Below are 16,543 nucleotides of genomic sequence, written 5' to 3'. Positions count from 1 at the left end.
AGGCTTTAGATTGGCATGGTGCAGCAGAAGCAATCATACAGTGGGTCAAGATCCAGGATGCTACATTCAAATAACTCTTAGAAAGATCCAATAATGACAGATGTTTGGAAGGAGCAGATCCTGCTTTCTTACTCCTTCAGCTGCTGCTGCTTTTCTGATTTACCCACAACTGGGCATCAGTTACAGGTCTTTGGACTCCATCCCTGTACAGTTACATGACATATCAGCTGGGAGGAGATATATCAAGCAGCTACATAATCAGCTTGGCCTTGACTACCCACCCCCTGCTGCCTGAGCTGAAAGCTTTAAGCCAGTTCTGTTGAATGCACTGGCATGAAACTCTCCATAGCACAGCCACTGTATTTCCACACATCAGAATATCATTCTTTGTCTTTCATTGGCAAAAGTGGCAATGATTATCTTCAATATAAGTTTATCTATTTGGACACGGACATCTGCAGGATAAGAAAAATAATTGTGAATTAAAAGTCTAGACTCCATCAATATTTTGGCAAATAGTAAAACTGAGCACACAGTAAGAAACTTAAGTGAAAGTTCTGCTGCAGAGGCAGAGGCTGGTTGGAGGAAAATGTATTAGCACCAATTACAACAGTCTTTCTTTTTGGAAAGGTCTGCCAAAGTCATTGATCAAGATAAAATCCAATCTTTCCTGTGATTGTGTGCCAAAGATGATATGCTTAAGGGATAATAGAATTTATGCCAAGTTCTGTGGGATTCAAGGATTGCTTGTTAACTAGAAGAATTTTTTTCTTTGAGTTGCATAAATTAACCTTTTTTCTAACAATTTATCTTTTGTTTATGTGTTACTGTTCCTTGTTCATTTGTACTGTCATCATCATTCTCCCCCCCACCCCTCATGCACTAGTCACTTTTCATACCACAGGGAGAAAAATTTTGCATCAAAAAGGCTGGCACAGCACGTGCTGCAGATAAGAACGGGAGTGCTCACTTGGATCAGATAAAAGATCCGGAACTCAGTAATCCTGACAGTGATGAATAACATGGAGACGTGTAAGACTCATATCCTGTGTGCAGTGAACCTTCCTTGATGTAGCCACATACAGACTGATTATAAATCCATTCCTAGGTTTGTTTGGTTTTAACATGTAGGTACTGATAGCTGTAACTTTTATCGTGTAGAATATTTAACTATTTTTAAATGCTCCTGGTAAACTGAAACCCAAAAGCATTTCTGGTATCTTTCAGTCAAAGAAATACTGGGCTGAAAGAGGAAGGCACTAAAGTGTTATCTTTTAGAGTGCATTGTATAAGCTTAGTGTTCATTTTCTGAGCAAAAGAAAGAGCGAACATAAATTTGAAATTGTGAGGATCATGTTGTTGATACATATGGATGTAACTATTATAAAAGACCTTATTCTAATGCCAGTACCTGATAAGAACAGCAAGAGATGTATGACCAGTGTGGGCTGCTGCCACTGACTCACTGTGTAATGACAGGCAAATTACTTGGTTTTCTGCATCTTGTTCTACTCCTTTATAAATGAGAAATAGTTTCCCAGTCAAACTCTGAGATCACTGGATAAAAGGAGAAATTTTTTTGTACGCCTACTGAGTATATAAATTTGAAGATAGAAAGTGCAGCAAATACCAGGTTCTGTGGAAGTCTTCTACCAGTACAGACACAGTAGGATGAGTCTTGCTGCTCATTATGGATTCTATTAAGCCACATTGTACCTCTTAATGCACAAACAGAAAGAGGGGTTTAGGTCAGATTTAGCACTTCAGTGTGTATTCTGTTCAGTTTCTTTCTGTAGTTAAGCACAGCTTCAATAAAACGTCTCTGATGTCTGCATTGGTAACTACCATTCCATTTTGTTTGATACGCCAGACATTGCACCGCCTTCAGATGAAACAGTACAGGGAGCCTTTTAGAGTAGTTTTCTGTCAATCTCCATCACCTCTGTCACGTTATGTCTTTGGCTGCATTTTATCACTGAATTTTCATGATGTTTTGGGGAACTTGACCTTTTCAGAATTGTCTGCATTGACACTGTAGTCTTAACCTCTCCCCTGGCATCTCCTGAAACAAAATACAAATTAACGATTCAGACACCACAAAACAAATCACACGCCACTTGTTTCTTCCCAATGATTCTTCATTGTCATTGTTTGCTGTATTGTATGCAAGTCCTTGTGTGTTCTGTGGTGAAAGGGACCTAAATAATGCAGGAAATTTTAAGGGAGGTCTTTAGCAGATAAGTAGGGAAATGATGCAACAGTTTCAGGTGTGTGTGTATATATATATATATATATATATGATGATTTGGATAAACACAGAATGACATTATTTCAGCACTGACATGTGGAAGTTAACAGGTTTGATGTATGCTTTGGTTTTTTAATAAAGCCATACTTTTATTGTGATAGTCCATAAGTAGCTATGGAAGTGGTGGGGAATACATGAAATTTCTGGTCTCCAGTGCTTCAAGGAAGAATGTGCTGTTGTCTCTTTTTGTGATTGCCCCTCTGTTTTTGCACCTTCATCTCCTTCCATTCCATTTATCATCATTCTTAATCCCTTTTTAATTTGCACACTTCCTTAGATTTTTTCATCACTTGAAATGTTTGCTTTAGCTTCATCATTAAAAAAATTATTATCCTATCAATGATTCTAGTTATTACCCTATTTTATCTGGTTGTGTTCTGCCCCAAATTCAGTAAATACACAGTTGAAAGCTTCAGTTTTGAATTTATCTTCACATTTTCCTCATCTTTTCACCATTTTTCACCTTTTTGTTCGTTTCTGGAGATGGCTTTTAACAAAATGAATGAACAAATGATACTCCCTTGGCTGGATGCTAATACCTTTACTCTTTTCCTTGTTTTGACCATGAAGGAAGCCTTCCTCTCCTCATGGCCACCTGCTGCCCTCCTTGTGCTGCTGTAGTGCTTTTGCCGCTGCACAGTGAGTCCTATTGGGGAATTGGTCTGACTGAGGAATAATTTTGCCAAAATTGTGTTGCTTATTTCCCCACTCTGGTTTACCATATGGCTGTACAAATGGCTATGTCAGCAGTAGGGAGAGGATGATGCAAGGCTGAAAATGAGAGGCCAGACTCAGGAGTGGGTCAGGGATGCTGTGTTAGCTAACAGTGCCAGGTTATGTCAAAATAAAAAGAGTTTGTCAGAGTAAAGTGTAGTTGTCTGTGACGTTGTCGCATCCTACTTCTGGAAATCCTGATCTCTGCTGCTTTTTTCCTTAACCTCTTTCCCTCTCCCCCTTGCTGCTTAACATATTTTCCGAAGCTCCTTGTTAATCTCTTTCTTATAATAAGTGATCAATAACAACATCAATAGAAAGCCTCAGTGTGTGCAGGAGGTGGAGCCTGTTGTCCTCAGGATATGTTGAAAACCTATTTGAATCATTTGTGTGGGCATCCTTAGCTAAACCTGTACTGTCACCCATAAAGTAATTACAGTGAGTTTTAGACTGGTAAGCTGTTGGGGTTGGATATGTATAAGTTTTAAAAAAAATACTTAAATCAGTAGTTGTCCAAATCAGTACGGTATGGAACCTGCTTATTGTGAAATTTGAAAAACTTTAAGCCATTTTGGTAGAATCATTGGTAACAAAAAAAATGTAATGCAACCTAATCTGCTTTCATAGTGTCTTTCCAGCAGTGACTGGATATCTTGACAACATGATATTTCATGTCCCTGAAATCAATCACGAGATGTTCTTGGTAAACAAATGCACTAAATAATCCCTTCCTTTTCCTAAGTCTACAGAGATGCATTTCATTAGTTTGCAGTCAAGTTATTAACAAGCATTATAAAAGTGTTTGGCAGTTTTTTCTTGTTTCTGCGTTTGTTGTGGGATGTTAGTTTTACTCTACAGATATTAAACTGACACTGAAATGGGAACGTATACATCTGAAGTTATCTGCAAATACAGTAATTTTCAAAACTGGTCTTAGGTTAAAGCCCACAAAAAATACGAATTCACTTCTAAATCCAATTCTGCATTCTCCCATGTAAATAGACTTGATCCAAGCCTGTGTGTAATGGTGTGTCTGCATGTGTTGAAGTCTCAAAATGTCTCACCTAATGTAAGAATATCTTTTTGTTGTTCTTAAAAATTCATGTATATTATTGTTCCCTCTATTCCTGTACTTACTCGGGAAAAAGTAAGAGAAAAAGTGGCGTTGTTTAACAGTATGATGCACACCATGGAGTCAGTTTCTGCAGCTTGGTGTGTACATCCTTTCAGAAAGGAATTATATTAGTTACCCTCTGGTCGGTCATATGAGCTGTAGTTCATTGTCTTGTCCATGACTTCTTTCTGCATATCATAGTCCCAGTTACTGACTTTCCAAATTTCCGTTTGTTTCTAGGACAAAAGAATCAATGTTTGGTTCTTTAAAAGATTGAGCTATGAAGTAAAACAGGAATCTGAGCTTAATGCACTGAAACAAACGTGAGCTCACTCAGGTTACACATGATCATTCAGTATTGGGTTTTTTTCAGTAAATGGGTCATTTTCCAAAGTTTAACACCAAGAATTCATGCACTGTCCTGATGAAAGTGAACCACCAAATTCCAGTGTCTTGAAGTATAACTCCAAACTGGAAATGGAAAGCAAACTGTCTGTGGCATATAAACTGTAAATAAATATGACATTTTGTGGGTTCCCCTCTAGATCTTCTCCCAAAATATCCTACAGCCTTATTATGTGTACGCTTGGGGATCTGATGCCTGTGTCATCAGGCTGGCAGCACTCCTCTGGGAGATCTTTCCATCACCTTCCTCCTGTTCTCAGTAGTTGTATAATGTCTTTTTAGCCTGTGTCAGTTCTGTGTTGCTGGTGCCTGCTGGTAACATGGATCCTGCTGCCTGCTCTTTTCCATAAGCCCTTGAACACTCTTCTTTTTTCCCGACTGAAAGGAAAGCATGATCTTCATTCAGGAGTTGCTCTCAGTTTTCTCAGGTAATACTTTTCTTGAATTGCTGCCAGTGGAGACAATGGTTGTGTTCTCTTCAGCTAAATGTTGCTGACAAATTTTCAGTTTTCTGTGTGTCTCCTGTTGCCTTACCTAGATTTCAAATACTTTCCATAGATGTTGTGTTTTTATCTGTAAGTGTTCTGAAAACAGGCATTTAAGTAATAGCTCTCTGATCATCTTTAACTCTGATGTAGTTACTCTGGAAAGCAATTTTTTATTCTCTTAAACTCTCAATCATATTCAGTAGAAAATTGAAGGAAACTTCTTAGTGAAGCCAACAAAACAGGAAAACAAGCTAACTACAAAAGTGAATTTTAGATAAATGTTCAAACACCTACAATTTTAACACTTTTCTCATCCCTTGTGGTTGAGACTAAAAATTCATCAGTCCATGGAACTGCAAGATGAAATGTAAGAACCAGATTTGTAGTGGTATTAAAACTTGCTATGTAATGGTGGCATGGCTGCTCCTACTCCAGCTACCAACATCTTCCCATATCATGTTTCAGCGGCGTATTACAGTAATCTTACGAAGTGGCTTAATAGAATATATAGTGGCAGAAATATTAGTGGTCAGTCCTAGATTTTTTGAGTTATTTTGCCTTAGTGACCACCATGTCACAGAGATGTACATGTATATATGTATATATGCCTACATATCTGTTAAAAAACAGAGCCTACCACAAAGTATGCATAAGCTGTAGGTTTGGGTGTATGTGCTCTTGAGTTACTTATTTTGGATTTCTTGAGAGCTAGATGAGATTTTTCTGCACTTTCATGAGCTCTGTCAGCACTTGTTCAGTCTAGTTGGCACCTTTTCATTTCTCTCTGTTTTTTTCAGCAGATTTTCTTACAGAAAGGCGGATGATCTAAGACTGTGAAGAAATTCTAATTTGTGTTTCTCTTTATATACTTCCAGAGGACAGATGGACACGTCTGTTATTTAATAATGCTTATGTTACATCCTTCATGAAGAATCAGAATAGCTCCTAGCAGTCTGCCTGCCTGTCAGTAGCAGACACAAGCTTCTTGCTGATTTTGTGTTAAATAACAGGGATTTCTGCTCTCTGGGCTCTAGCTTTAAGAATTTGAGAGCAGCAAATTCTCAGATGGACACTGTAGATTCTTCATAGTCTTAGCTGCTGAGAAGCTCCCTCAGATTTTTCAGTGACCTGGTAAATAAGCATGCTGTGCTGGTTCTGGGAGAGTGGGGGCTACTTTTCATAAGGTTAATGTAGTGGTGTTATTAAGCTCTTTACCATTGCGTCTCTCTCTGATGTACATAACATCATGCTCATCATTCTTAAGAAATTGCCAGAGCATCCTGACGTCAGCTTCTGCATCTGGAAAGGACAAGCCTTGATACATATCTCTCCTCTGAATAGTCAGAACTGAAGAACTCTTCAGAAACTCTTCAGCTTGAGATACCCTGCTATGGACTAATGCTGAAGGAGTGTCATGGTGCATGGAACTGGCCGCCCACTGTTCCATGGGCAGTGCATATTCCTGGCAGCCTCAGTTCAGTAATTGTGTGATCCATCTGGAGCTGCCTCACCTTTGTTCTCTGGTTTCACAGACTCCAGTATTGGACCCACTAACACTGACTTCTGAGGAGAGGACCTCTTCCAGCAGTGGACAAAGCTGAAACTTGGCAAACCTTTACTGGACTGTAAAAGGACTCATTCATCTGTTTTTACTCTCTTTGGAACTTCCTGGAGCTACCGAAACATTTCCAGTCACGGGTCACCAGGATCTCCTTCCTGTGATCTAGGGAACAAACTGTATGTTGTCACATCTTTCCACATAAGGTATTAGCAATTTCATGGTGTGGTATCATTGGTGTTAGTGTGCTGGCAGTTCTGAGACTGTTGAATTCTCTTGTTGTTACCCCATTCCAACAACTGCATGGTTGTACCTAGGTGGCTACTCCATATGTGTCTATCATGGCTACAGACACTTGCTGAAGTGTACTTGTTCTGAAGTCAGTATTGCTAATGCTGCAGATGTAGTGGCTGGAGTTCAGAAGGATCAATTCAATCTGGATTTTGTCGGACAGAGTGCTCTGCGTAATCATAATGCATATGTAGTGGTTTCAGATCTCCTTTTTTATTCTGTTAAAGAATGTAGTTGCTACATTTGTTCCCAGGTTTAACCTGTAATGGAAAAGAATCCTTTCTTTTTTGTGAGTTGAAGTTTTTTGCCTCTTCATAATATGGCAAGGTTGTTCATCTCTGTCACTGATCCCCTGATTGTTTCAGAGAGGACATAACTGGGAAAACTGAGCTAAGAAGCCAGTGGTTTTGGTTTGACCCTCTGCCCTTGGTGAGCCTTGCTATTCTGGGCTGGTCTGTAAATCTTTGTAAAGAGGAAGCTTTTTGCTACCTGAGTTTACCAATGCAGTTTTGAAAATACTGAATTTTCTAAAGTCCTGATTTAAAGTACTTCTTGTATTGAAAGACTTGGTTCCCCAGAAGAACTGAGTCTGATCTGTGACACTCTCATGGGTCTGTCATGCTCTTTAGAGAGAAGGTGACTGTGTCTCATCGGTGTGTGTGGTGGCTATTGCTTGAGTGATACTAGTGTCTTCATTTTAATATCTCTTCTGAGCATTTATGGGAGCATGGGGAAGAGCTTTGTGTCCTCAGCTAAGCATAGTACCACTGTTCAGAGAGACTCTCCTTGCAGACCAACACTCCTGTTGCTTCCACCTATGGCTCCTGCAGCTGCTTCTAGGGGAACTGGGCTGTGCTGCAGAGCTGCCAGCAGGGAAAAGTGTGGGTGAATAGACACTGGAAAATAGCAGAAGCCAGTTGCTTGGTTTTCTTTGTTAATGTGCACATTCCATATCCTGCCATATGTCTCTCTTTTGTAGCCTTTTAATTCTGGGATGCTCTAGATGTAAAGAGTTTGGGAAAGCTGAGTTTAATTACAAAAGAAGGCCTAAAGAAGCAGGTGTAAGGAAAGCCTTTGGGCCTGACTGCAGGGGTATATGAATGAACAGAGTTTTTAAACACAGTGCCCAAGAGGAGCAGTGCAAATGTGCTGAGAGCTTGTTGCCTTTTAATGCCATCTTCATTTGTATATTGGTACACTGTTGCTTCTCAGTGCACTTTTTACAATATTTTCACTGTAAAGAAAAGATGAGTCTAATCTTTTATCATCTGAGTGTCTCTTCACACTTGGAATTGTAGAATTGTTGAGGTTGGGAAAGACCTCTAAAGATCAAGTCCAACCGTTAGATATCCATGTCCAGCTTGATAGATACAAAGCTTTCATCTCTTTTTAAGTATCAGAAAACTTAACTACTGGACTTACTCATATCACTGTCAACATGTTTGTGCATGTTGAGAATAAACTTGTACTTAATCAGTTTTCCTTCTGGGTCTTCTGTTCTGAAAGTCTTTTTTTTTTTTTGAAGGAGGTTGTCCCTAAGCATTACAGGCATTGAATTAATTTTGTTGGTGAAGATAATAGAAAAATGAAGTAGGGAGAAGTTCTAAAACACAGATTTAAGTCAAAATGTATGCATGCAGGAGACAGGGTGAAGTAACTTGACTTTGCAGGTTCTTTACAGGTTTTTGTAATGGTGTGGAAATCTTTCTGTACCGCATGTTAAAATGTGTAAAATTTAAAAGCCTTTTAATGATTTTTGGTAATGCTGCGTAGGTGATTATTTTGCCATCCATCTCTTCCATTCATAACCATATGGAAAGCATCTCAGCAGAATACATGAGACACTTACACCTGTGACTCTGACTATGGATGTACCTGGCATCTCTGTATTAAGCTTGGGAGCAGACTTGGGCATTGTTCTTGTCTCTTGGCTATGGTTTTTCTTCTTGCCTCCTGGTGGAACTTGTTTGATTTTCTGTGCATTTTGGGCACATTTGTGTGATTTCTTTTGCTGCTATCTTCTGTACCCACCCCAAAGGAGTAGGGCATCGAGTAAGCCAGAGGAAAGTTGAAATGTGACTAGAGAAATGGACAAAATGTAGGGAAGGATTTGAGTGATGAAGGGAATTGAACAGTTAGAAGGGGGACTGTGTTAGGGCCTTGAGATGGAAAGAACATACATGGAAGAGATCTGGAGTATTTGCAGAAAGTGAATGGTACAGGGACTGATGGTTTTAGTGATGAATTATTACCTTTGTAGCTTCAGCATGGCTACGTCATCAACCTGTGAATCTGTAAGCATCAGCCTGTGAATCTGACCCATGTTTGTACCTGCCTTTCCAGGGAAAACAACAGGAGCACGAGCCAGGCTATTTTGAGATTACTTAATTAATATATTCTTTAAATTGTCTGATGAGGCCTAATGACTTTTAAAGGACCCCATTTAAATGTTTGATAACATAAACTTAACAGTTTTATGTTCAGCTTAACAGTGTGGTATCTCCACTGTCCATTGTTATCTATTATTTCTGTCAGGAATCACAACATACTTGCTAAGACAAAAAATCTTGCTTTTCATGTCAAATATTTATAGAAGGATTCTCCCAAGGGAGACCATGTGTCTTTATAAAACAAGAAAGTATATTGAAAAAAATTGTATTTTTTATATTATTAACTTAATGGGCTGGTTTTTGACTGTAACAGTATTCATTAAAACTCAAATATTCATTATTATAACTTGTTTGCATTTCTGTGCAAGTCTGTGTTGATACCTTAGAGCTTTTTATTGTGACTAAATGAACTCTGAATGTAAGCAAGAATTGTACTGGGAAATTTTACAACTGCATTTTCCTTTATATAAAACATAAACGTCTTGAGAAAACGCTTTTAGAGCTTTTGGAAAACTAATCCAGAACTTTCTCAAAACTTGCTTCATTCATTATTTTTGAGGTTTGCTTACTGAATTATTCTTGCAGGTAAGATTTCTCATTTGTTCAAGGTAGCACTAGTGGTGAGTAGTAATCACACCTGATCTAATGGTGACATTTCTTCTAAGGACTGCCAGTAATTTGGTGCTGGCCCAGGCTGACCCCAGGTTGAATTCGAGATGTTCCTTCCTTTGACTGTCAACAGCCTCTGTGTATGGCATTACTCAGAGGCAACACTGGACATACAGTCATTTGTGCTCTGTACTTTGAGAGGTTGTGGCTTGTCTTTTTCTCCCACAGTAGCTTCTGTTCCCTTTTAGAAAAGAGAAATGAATCTGTCCCAGAATGCTGACTGCTTTGCAGTTGAGCAAAAAAAAAAGTGTTTAATAATGGATTTAAAGGAAAGGTATTTAAGGAAGTGGTGATTGTACTTGCTGGCAGCTTCCCTTCCACTTCTTTTATAGACAACAGCCAAAAATCTTTATTCTCACCTTTACCAAAAGGGTAAGAAGCTGGGAAACTTGGGTGCATTCTGAAATCTTTTGCTCTGTAGGGACACTTACGTTTATAATTGCTGTGAAAAGATTTGAGATTTTGGCTCTACAGGCTTGGAGGAGTTTCAGAGTTCATTTGTCAGAGATTTGCATCTCCACAAAGCAATTCACACTGCAAGTATGGGTCATAGAGATCCTTGAGAACTGAAATGCTGGGCAGAAAGCTGTCTACTGACTAAGTCCTCTGCTGTGTGTGGCTTGAGCCATAATTACACCTGAGGATATAGTTATGTCCTAGATTTAAGGACTGCAGCACAGGTTCTGTGCTTAGTTCTGACTGAGGAGTTGTTGCCGTCTTTCATAGGGGTTTAACATCAGCATGTCTACATAAAGCTTGTATGAATTTCCAAATACTGAAGGTCTACTATCATAAAAATACATTGACTTGTGTAACTTAGATGCTTCTCAGGTAGCCTTGGAGTCTTTTTATGCTGTTATTTTATACAACAGAATACTGTTGTATAAAAATAACAAATGTGGTACCAGGGTGAGTTTTACACTGTGACTGTTTCTTATGCTGTCATTGCAGAGTGGCTCGGAAATCATGATATGTTTGTTTTTTCTTGCAGATTCACATTACCTTTTTATTTTGACCATGAAGTTCCTTTCTGGCATTTGTAGTGTGCCAACTTCGCTACAGACAGGCTCACTAAGCCTTTCGTTAGGTCTCTGCTGTCAGGTTTTCATAGGCTACCACATGCTTCCAATGTTTGTTACGAGTTTGAAACAGAGAGACATCCAACATAATCACACATTACGTGAAGTACTTTTTCAGTAGAATGAAAGGAGAGCTGAGAGCACCGAGGAAATTGGTTCAAATCTGTCATTCAGACCTGCTGCCTTGCATAGCCCCTGGCTCAGCAGAGATGGGGCTCAGGAGCTGAGCACTTGCCTGGGGCAGCAGAGAACTCACTGCAGGGAAGATGGGACAGCCCTGCAAACTTCTGGTTTCTAACAACTTGGGGGCTATAATTGCTTCTGGTCTCTTACAGTAATCTCTATTAGCTTCAGTATAGTGGAAGAGACGATCTAAATGGGGGTTTTGCCAAGGATTTTGTAACGCTGCTCTCTGTTGAAAGGTGAATTAGTTTGCATACAAGGCTCTTAAATCAAGTCTACAGCTTTAGTCCTTTGACTTCAAGGAGAAAAAGAATGCTATGTCCTTAGTTTTAATATAGTGGGAAAAGATTGTTAAAGGCCAGAACATGGCAATCTCTCCTGTATACAGTTGAACAGTAAAGTAGCATAAGTTCATTTTTAACAATAATTTTCTATGCAAGTAGTAGGATTCGCTGGCAAAGAAAGCTAAATTAATCAGTGGATTAAGACAACTTCTGAGAGCAACTATTGTGATTGGATTATTTTATTGTGAAGATGCAGATGTCAGTTATAGGCAATATAGTAGAAAAGCTCATTTGTGTTAAACTTACTCAGAGTTTAGTGACTAGGTATGTAATCATCTCTGACAGCATGGTTTTCTTAGGATTAGGCTTTATTGAGAAGAAAAAAAAAAATTGGTTCGGTCTTTCGTACCACAAGTTGGAGAACATTTGCCATGATGATGTGTGGGCTTCTGTATTGGGCTGTGGTTACAATGAAGTTGGCATTTAGAGTTGTGGTAGGGGAAAAAATCAAAACCTGAACTTGCCCCCATCCTCGCACCTGAGACGTAACTGTGTGCTTTCAGCTGCAGCACAGTGAAGAGGCTCAGAGTGGGGATTTGAGCCATACTGCAGCTTTAGTGACAGAGAACATATTTTTACAGGGTCCTTCCACACCTCTGGTTGTGTTACAAGGAAGAATGGAGGTAATTAGATTACTGTCAAGGCATCGTGAGGGCCGATGGGCCCTTCCTTCCCACATTGTGTTGTGGCAGGGGGTGTGTGCAGGAAATCGATTTGGCCAGATGAAATAAAGTTCTTGGGAGCAGCAGAGAACTAAGTAAGTGCAGCTGAAGGCCCTGTGATATGCAGATGATTAAACTGCATTCGAGGTTTTGTTCTTGTTTAGAGGTGGTAAATACGTGAGAGAAAGCATAAATAGCAGTGTGATTAAATAGTAGCATGACATGAAGCCTATAAATAGCCTTTTATAATTTTGTAGTACTTTCTCCTTTTAATAGCCTTTTGCTCTTTAACTTCAGCGTACACAAACTCTGCATTGGGTGGGTTCATTTGCCCTTCTTCGCAATGTTTTATTCCACTGGAGTTGTGATGTTTCTTTTATTGCTTTGTTTTTAGTTGAATAACTGGTTGTACCATGGTTAGGTGCCTGTTTTTTCAGTAGATGTGAAACTTGATACTGAACTGAGCCAATATGATAAACAAGTATTAAAGCCTCTGTGTCTTCCTGAACGTGAATGCATTAGAGGAGATGGTAGAAGTTGTTTTCCTTCTAAAAATAAACTCAGTAAATAGTAGAATAATTGCATTTAATTAATCTCAGACCAACCAAATTGAAAGTTTCTTGCTAGTTCTGAATGGAAGCTCATTGTAGAAGTTTCCAGCTCCAGGCAAAATAGATCATTTTTCTCAGTTGGTATTTTATTAAATGTAAATACACAGGATGGCTTTTTCTTTATAGAAAATTTATACTCTATACCTGTAAAGTGATTTGCTAATATGCTAGTAAAAGAAATATAACTTCTCATTAAAGGTCGGAGATTGAATAGATGAGCTGTATAATACAGAAATACAGTTTGTCAGTGAATTTTAGTTTCACTTGGGTAACATGGTATCTTTATTCTGGAGCTGTAGTGCATTAAAAACTCTGTCTTTTTAGCTTTTTTGCCTTTTCCAGTTGTATACCTTCAACTTTGTGCCTTTACTTCTTGGATGTAGGAATGTAGGGATTTCTTTTCCCCACCTTCCCCCCCCCACAGTATATTCATAGTTAGCCTTGACAGTGTTATGTTGCTTTTCACACCATTAATAGTGTCTGCTATTTTTGTTAGGTTAATTTTGTGGAAACTTTCAAGTATTACTGTCTAATTTTATGAAGAACAAAAGCTAAAAGGAAGAAGACAGTCATATTCAGAAACAAAAAAATAGAACTTTAAGGGTTTTTTGGAAGTCTGGTTTGATGAACCCTGGTAAGAATTATAAACTTTTATGTGACTTTGGATCTTGTCTTTCCTCTTGCATTATGTTTTCTTCCAGCTTTTTTTTTACAGATGCTTCTGTAAATTTGTCAATTTATTTTCAAGAGAAGAAAATCAATCCCAAAAGGAAAAGTATTTTTAGATACTCTTAGACATATGAGTGAAGGTAATCTATCTTCTTACTCATTTGTGTCCAAACTTGAGTGTAGTTTAACAATTTACAAAACTCTGAATGCATAAAGATGAGTGCAGGAGGCCTTCAGTCTGCATGTCATAAACCCTGACAGGGTGTGACTGTTCAGGTCAGTATGCCACAATTTTGGAAACCTTTTGGTTTGGCTCAGAGTTTCACTTTGTAAGAAGTACAGATACAGTTGTTACGAAGTGGGTTTGTACAATATACAAATATGGGAATACAGACATCTTTAAGATACTTTGCTGAAGAAACTAAACCCACAAAACTGTGATTTTTTTTTCCTTTTAAAAACTCCATTGCATATGAATGATCATGATTTAATTCTTTGAACATGAGTCAGATTTATTCATATAATTTTGAGTTTCTAGTCTTGAACTGGCTTGAAAATGGAAATTGTTTCCTATAAAGAAAGTCTTTGAGAGGAGGCAGAGGCAAGTCAGAAGAATACTTACTTAAGCTGAGGCGAACTTGTAAAATATAGTAAATAAAGAAATAAATAAAAGGAGGCCTTAACATTTGGGATGATGTAAAATAGGATGGTTCTTTTGCAACTGGGCAGGTGCCACCAGCAAAACTGATCTTGCCTCATGCAGGAGCAACTTGTTCCAGTTCCCTTGTGTGCTTTGGGGTCTCTTCAGTGCTCATCCCATGGCCAACCAAAATGCGACCTGCTCCCTTTCACAGCCACAGCGCTGTGGAGAGGCCAAGTGCCCGGAGTGCAAGGCAGGGTGGCTGAAAGCTAGGGCCACGGGTGGAGTGAGGTCACTTTTCTGGGCAGCACTGCCAGAAGACATCCCTTGGTTTGTTTTCTGCTGGAGGAAGAAGCGGAGTTGACAAGCATTTTCCAGACAGGTAGCCAGATAGGCATTATTTTAGTGTTTTCAGCAGAAAATTGGTGGGTTTTGGCAAAACTGAAATTTTCCATGTGAAAATTTCTATTTTTTATGGCAATGGCATTTCGGATTAAAAACTAATTTTGATGGAAGGTGTCCAGTTGGTTACACTGAGCCATAGAATTAGCATCTGCTGTGCTTAAATCTATTGGAGATAATTTGGCTTAGGTTTAGCAACTCTGAACAAAATATACAGACAACTTTTCCTCCCCCTGTCTAATACCTCAGTTTTAGTGCCAGCCAAAATTCAACTTGAAGTTGGCTATGAGTAGAGGAAAAGCTTTTTCTGAATTTTGCTGGTTTGTTTTCAGTTCAGACTGCCTTTAACTTCAAAGGCTTCGCAACACAGATGCCATGGCTGGAAGTACAGCTGCCAGTTCCACTGGCTGCCCTGGACTTGTGGGTCCTTCAGTGTGCAGCAGTATTGATGTGTGAGTGCTCAAGTGGCTCATAGCAAGCCCACAGATATTATCCATCATATGTTTTCTATCTGTGTTGTTTTCAGATAATTGTGGTTGAGGCTCGTACAGCATACAGGATATGGGACTTGTGTTCATTTACAGACACATCAGATTAGAATGTGTAACTTTGCATCATTTGGTGTTTTACCCCTTTTATCTGCTTAATTGTGTACAACTGTTGAAGACCAGCAGTTATTTGCATGTAACTTTCCTCTTTTTGATTTCTTAAATTGTGTTTAAAAAGCCCTCTTATTTGTAGATGGAAAAGCTGAAATGAGAACCTAATTTTCACTTGCTACGTTTCCTCGATTCAGCGTGTGTAGTCAGGCTGTTGCTCAAGTTTAGAGCTGTTAATAATTAGTGTCATGAAAGGACTGTACTTGGTTATTCTAGCTACAGGCAGTTGAGCATTGTCATTAAAAGCTCAAAAATTTAAAAGACTCCTTTTATATACTAAGGAGCTTTTGTTTTCTACTGGGTCTGTACAGAGCTGTAAAGTCCTTTTTTTAATAGGTGAAGAAGTCGTCTTTTAAGTCATATTGGAAAGGGGAATCAAATTTAGTTATGCCTTGATACCTTTGAGGAAAACTGGAGGAAGAAATTTGGATTTGGGGGGTTTGAGGTGGGGGGGTGGGTCTTATGTTCTTCCTCTCCCTCCCTCCTCCCCTTAAGCGAGATAGTAAATACTAAGTTGTTATCACCTGGTGCTTCTGATTGTACTTTGTCTGAACTTGCATGGATTTCAGCTCTTTTTTCTTTTGATAGGTAAATATTTAGGCTTCCTGATCTTAGAGTTGTATCAGAGCCAGATTTCCCTATAATGAAAGATCTATTTAAATCTACTTAACCTAGTTTAGGAACACATTTTAAAAAGTACTGCAGATTTATTTTGAGAAGTCTCTATCGAGATATTTTAGTAATGTTTCGTTATAGTCTTCATTTATTACATCCTATTATAGCATTGAGTCATAAAAGCAAGAATAAGAGATCCAGCTCCAGGAATGGGAAGAGTTGGATGTTGTAATCATCTGTGTGGGGGTCATGGATTAGCATTTTTAATGCTATTTTCAAACAAGGGCAGGTTATGGATAGAATCGATTTTAAAATAATGGCGGTGGAACTCACTTGGAAAACTTTTCTATTTATTCCTAGTAATCTTCACACATGATAAACACCTCCAAATATCATAAGCGGACAGCTGCATACTAGGAAATGAAGTTTTATGTCCTATAAATGCATTTGTATATTTGTTTAATTTATAGTATTTTTTAAATATAGGAGGATAGTTGAAGTCACCATTTAGTGATATTTAAACAGTGCTCCTGTTCCTGGTGTTTTGTTTTTTTCCTGGCAGACATATCATTTACTGACTGCTTCAGCTATCTGCCCTTCCACAGGGATTTGTTGGCTTTTTTTAAAGTAAGGTTAGATTTAATTTTTTTCCCTGCTAGTTTTGTCCTTTCCATCCTCAATGGCTTGTTGCAGGAGTGTGGTCTGCTGCTGCTACAGTGCCTCTGTGTGTTTGCCGCCTGGC

The 16,543-nt window shown here is 38.7% G+C and overlaps 1 protein-coding gene across 7 annotated transcripts in view; it reads left to right on the top strand.

The window, feature by feature from the left end:
* Nucleotides 1–16,543, top strand: part of PTPN4 (protein tyrosine phosphatase non-receptor type 4) — a 112,023-nt gene that overhangs the window by 14,964 nt on the left and 80,516 nt on the right. The window contains exon 1 of one of the 7 annotated variants that reach the window (XR_006018289.1): nt 6,616–6,793. The exons of 5 other annotated variants lie outside the window; for them this stretch is intronic. The gene's annotated coding sequence lies outside the window, so the exon portion shown is untranslated. Of the gene's footprint in view, nt 1–6,615; nt 6,794–16,543 lie in introns of those variants that run through there. One more of the 7 variants, XM_042041598.1, reaches the window with a different exon arrangement.

This window comes from Corvus kubaryi, unplaced genomic scaffold, assembly GCF_017639235.1.
Source record: "Corvus kubaryi isolate FWS band 111438036 unplaced genomic scaffold, C.kubaryi_AGA036_p1.0 37396, whole genome shotgun sequence".
NCBI lineage: Eukaryota > Metazoa > Chordata > Aves > Passeriformes > Corvidae > Corvus > Corvus kubaryi.
Note: the sequence above shows the minus strand (reverse complement) of the source record. Positions and strands in the feature narration are given on the sequence as shown.